This window comes from Sebastes umbrosus, chromosome 7 (assembly GCF_015220745.1).
Source record: "Sebastes umbrosus isolate fSebUmb1 chromosome 7, fSebUmb1.pri, whole genome shotgun sequence".
NCBI classification, from domain to species: Eukaryota; Metazoa; Chordata; class Actinopteri; order Perciformes; family Sebastidae; genus Sebastes; species Sebastes umbrosus.
Window position 1 is genome coordinate 4,286,306 of NC_051275.1, and position 5,739 is coordinate 4,292,044.

Here is a 5,739-nt window from a genome sequence, read left to right on the forward strand (position 1 = left end):
CGGGAGACAGAACATTGCATTAAATAACCATTTGTCAGGATGTGGTTTGACGTAGAAAAAAAAAAAAGCAGGTTGTTTTGCTTGTGCTATAGCACACAGCCTCACTCAGTGTAAAATCAGAGGCAGCACTGAACTAATAACCAGCGGTGGAATGGACTCAGTGTCTGCGAGGAGGGAGGTAGGCTAAATAAGTGCACCAACCAGTCACATGTAATCCTCCCTAACTCCCTGTCGCCTCGGACCATAAACAGGCCTTATCAATCCCTGGAGGAGTTATTTGACCAGCTCTTAGTTGCATAACATCTTAGGAATGAAACAGAAAGCATAAACAATGTTGATAAAACCCTCCCTTCATCTGGGTACGACGGTGTTTACAAAAACACGCATGCAACATGCAAGAGTCCGGCCTGTTACAGTTTTTCTCAATCGCTTTAGCTAATTTGTCTTAACTCTTAACTTTCTCTAAACTGTAAGTGCAAGTGTCAAAACTGTTTGATGGGACATCACAACTCTATTGCATGTCTGCAATGACCCAAAACACTTCATGCATGCTTCAAAACCTAGTTATTGTGTCAGTAAATTGGCCAACGGCACCAAAATGTTTACATGTTTTCTCACAACGGCAGTCAACCTTGGAAATATTTCTTATATGCAAATCTCTGTTTTGTTCTACTTTTTTTATTGACAGTGACTGCTTACCGTTTACTACACCAGAATGTCAGTTCTGTCTAGCTGAATGCTGTTGTGTATCGCACTGAGCTTTTTAGATTCCTATTTCAACAGTATAGGTCAACAAGTCAGCAAGTGGTGCAAGTGGTTATTGTGCAAGCTGTAGACAATTTCACTGACTCTTTGCACAAGTGTGCCAAAACTATGCAATTTGCTTGAATGAATGGAAGATTCGAATGAACAACAAACTAATTGTTCAGAGATTTGAGCTTAAATAATTCTCATCCAAGAATTGAGTCAAAGCGAATGAGAAAAAAACTGTAAGAACAGGAAAGCTCACGCTGGTCTCATATATGTTTCAGCAATGGAGCCAGGAAATGAAATTGGGACATTTCAACCACTTTTGACAAACAGTGTGTGCACAATGCCCGTCATTGTTCTTCTCCTCATCGACCGGATGAGTCTTTACCTTAAGGCAAGAACTCAGAGCCTGTTTGTGCCATGTGTGACATTTGTATTGGAGCCAAGGACTTCCTGTGAACTTGCAAAGTAAGATGATTCCTGGAAATAGACTGCTCTGTGTAAAGTCATGCTCGGAGCGTTTTGATTGTAATCAAAATGCTGGCATGAGGACATCCTTAAAAATGTAGAAACACCTCAGAAGTATCTGCTGTTTCGTCTTAAACAGAGCACCCACACGTCTCAGCATGAAATGGGACTTGTGGGAAGAGGAGGTAACAGTTCTGACTAAATCCATTCTGTGGGAATTCCCATACACACTCTATCACACACTTATACACACTGACACGCCCTGCATATCCGGGAAACACCCCTATCTATTAAAGCGCTACACACTGCAGGTTATCTCTGTCCCCAGTGCATACAGATACAACAGTACATCCAATCTTCACGCCTTTGTTTCAGTCTGAGTGTTTCAGCCTGACTGAAAATGGTGTTACAGTCTGTTGGAGTAAAAAAAAAAACATTATGATGAGGTGTGTTCTGCTTGATGGGACAGGTTGGGCTTTCCTTAACCGAGAGTCCTTCCTCTGGAAACTCCTGGGGATTTAAACAATGTCTGACCAGCCAGTGTGGACACATTAATCCTCCCCCAGTAGCTACAGCTTCTAACCAGAGAGGACAGCCCACTGGTGCAAATGACACTCTCATGGGAGAGAGGAAAGGTCACGGGGTCAAACCCCAAACTGCCACATGTCCTATACATGGCCAGTCAAAGTGCCCATATACCACATGAAAACATAAAAACTGACGAGCCATAAAATGTACTTTTAGAAAATATAATATGTTTATGCACTGCTACATATAACATCAAATTATTACATTCAAAAGTGTTTGTATTATAAACACTTTAATAATCATGTAAATTTATATTACCGAGACAACTTATATAATTCTGATAAGTTGAGTTGCACTTTATAAGATAGTATTTTATTATTTACCTTTATATACTTTACATAGTGTTTTACAAACTGTTACACCTCTGTGTATACACATATATATTCATATTTACTACTTCTCTATACTACATGCCTGTTTACCCCTCTGTGTACACATATTACTTCTCATCATACATATACCTGTACATACTACATCCTGTTTACATTCAGTTTTCCCATCTGAAATACTGTCTTTAGCAAAATTACAAATTTACAAATTTACATTTGCATTACTATTTTATATTGAATTTATTTTATGCCTTACATTATCATTTTGTTTTTACTTTTACTTGTGTAATTTCCCCTTTTATATATATATATACATATTTTATGAGCATTGTTGAAGGAACCTGAGACCAAAAATTCGTCATTGCCAATGACTGCTTTGCTCAAATTGACAAATGGCAATTAAATAACCTTGAACCTTGAGGATAAATTAGTTAATAAACCTCTTTTGAAGAAGAAATTATCCAATTAATGTAATGATTTGGTTTAGTGTATTACATTAACAGGTTTTTTTTGTAATTTAGAGGGATACATTGTCACATTTTAAAAAGTTACTACCTTTTTTATGACCTGCTGGCTGTGACTGCAGCTCTTGAGCAATACTGAATCCTTATCTTCGTGTTCACTCTATACGTAGCTGTGGATAAGTGTAAAAGAAATACCTCAAATTTAAACTGAACTGTATAGTAACTAAAGGGCTGATCAGCAAAACTTGTAGTTGTTTAACATAGCGGCTCCACTAAGCACATGGCAGGATTAGTGATACCCGGGCCTCGCTAACGCTACAGCACAGACCCATAAACAAATGCCCATAGCACACTCCGCAGCACAACCCCACATAAAAGCTGACGCTTACAGGTCAGCCTTGAGGTCAGCGTGTTCCTCATGAGGAATTTCTACAGAGCCTCTCAGACCACACAATACTTTCCCTCTCTTCCTCAGCAGAACTCTGTCTCCTTTAACCACAGAAAATCACTCTTTAATTCCCCAATGAGTCGATGTCCTCATCTTCTCAACCCGCTGTTGTCTGAAAGCCACAGCGCTTACTAAGACTGAATCATGATTATTTTTTTCTCTCTAAGTTCCTGTTTTTAAATATCACAACCAAAAGAACATTGCTGGTTCAAACTTAAAGATGACATGCTTAAAATATGACCTCCACATCCTTTTGAACCAGGCCCCCGGAGAGATACCTAATTTACTGACACTGTGGCCTGGGGGTGGGAATGACATGGCTCATTGACACCCCCAAGGTTATCTGCATTGCTCCAAAAACACACACAATTAGCCCAAATGTAACAGACCAAGATAAGACCAAGATAATTCCACAGAGGTACCATCAAGCAAGAGAGACATGTGATATTTAATCATCTTATATTGATTGTATTCCACTTGTTTTCCATTAATACCACATTAAAGGGACAAGTTTTAGCTCCTTAACAAAAAAAAATCATGTATTTTTTATCACTATAAACCCTTTTGCTAACCATCCTCTGGAGTTTCAGGTTGTTTTTATATATTTTCCCCTACCTTACATCCTTTTCTTTCCATTAATTTCTTCATGTTATGATTTAATATTAAAAGCTGCTGTAAAAACAGATCATATCTCAAACACCAACACAAAACAGTAAAAAGACTCTGATCATCACTGTGTGGAACATTTCCAATGATGTAAACAGGCGGCATTATGCGTGTTTAGAAAATCCAAGTGGCATGACTGACAAAGATATTAATCATTAACTCGTCACTCTTTCCTGTTTTAGATCAAGGAGGTAACTGCTAACTGTGCCTCTACACGGAGTCACAAGACTGGATGATTTGATTGATGCTGGGGCCTGGACCGCTGCAGGATCCTTTTTCATGTGTTGCATGTCCAGCAGTTTGAATGAATGAATATGTGCTTCGTTGATAAACAAACATAACATACTGGGTTATTTAAAAGTAAAACTTTACGGATTATCCGATGATACCAGACCTATTTCACCGTGGATGTGTTCATTGCGGGAGTTTCTCTGCATCAAATTAGTGCAGGCAGTGTGGCAAATCAGACTCATTTCAAAACCAGTGTTACTTTTCACAGGATATGAATAGAAATGGCAGGGGTGAGATGTTTCACTGAAAAAGCTGAAGTGGAAGGTGGGGGAGGACTGTGTGTGACACAAGATTCATGTTTAGTTTAGATCAGTGTGTAGATCTGTGAAGTGATTAGAAAGCAGGCGCTCAGTTTCAATCTCTGCCCTGACATGAAAAGAGAAAAGATTAGTTCAAGAGTTCGAGCTGGATTGCTGTGCTTTATGAGAAATATACTGAACTTTTGAACCATGAGATACTCACAATTTGTTTAGTTGTTGTATTTGTTAAAATCTGAAAATTTGCTGCTGCCAGCGTCACACAATTCTCCTCTGTAGGAGCTACTAAAGAGAAAACTGTTTTTATAGCATTTCTCAGGAAGGATGAGCTAAACTTCAATATGAGATTCAAACAAAAAGATACAACCACATAATGTTTAAATACACTTAATAAGCAGCAGTGGGTAGAACTGGAGCAAATATGATTTTAAAAAGTTATTTTTTATAAAACAGTCACTATATCCTGACAGTAGTGCATGAGACAGGTAATCTGAAAAAAATCATGTGTCCTCTGTGTCCTCCGGTGTCCTCGGGTGCTCCTCATGGCATCTGCAAGATTTCACAGACCGGAGGAAAACAACCAATCAAAGCCGAGCTGGAGCCTTGTCGTCTCTGAGCAGCTGTCAATCACTCGCGAACGCCGATCAAACGGTCAAACTAGGCAGCGCTGATCAAATGTGAATCAATATTCTGTTACTGTAATGCCTATTTGTCTCCTCAAATGTTTTCAGAATCATCTTGTAGTGTACTGTTTAGCTGTAAAATGAGAACGTTTGAGACCCGGCAGCCATGTTGAGATCAGTTGAGGTAATACCAAGCACCGCCCACCAGTCCGAGCAAACTTTCTCATTTTACAGCTAAACGGTACACATTTGATCATACATACACATATTTGATCAGCGCTGCCTAGTTTGACCATTTCATCGGAGTTTGCGAGTGATTGACAGCTGCCTCCGGTGAATGAACAGCAAATAGGAATGCTCTCTCTCTCTGAAATGACCTGTGATTGGTCAAAGTCTCCCGTCACAGGCTAGATGTTTTAAAGCCTGAAAACAGAGCCATGAGGAGGAGCAGAAGTCTAGTTTTCTCTCAGAACACTTGAATTACAATATGCTGAAAGGTTATTATGGGATTTTTGCCCAATGATGACAAAAATATTCTGCCTACTGCAGGTTTAAATGGAACAATGTACTTCTTACTTCATTCAAAAAAATCTGATTTCAGTAAACTGCATGTAAGGTACAAGAGGATATCTTTTAAAGTCTGCTATTGGTGTATTATCAGCTCAAAGGAAGGATGGCAAAGGGACAGGCCAGCAGAGCCTGTGACCCTGCCTCAAGGTGGACCAGCCCACTAGGAGTCACCAAACAATAGCAGCGTTTAAAACTGCAAACGGCCCGATAACCTGCACCGAGCTGGCCCTGTCCCACTTCATATATCCAGATTTAACTGTTCCTGACCTTTTTACTCTGAGCGGA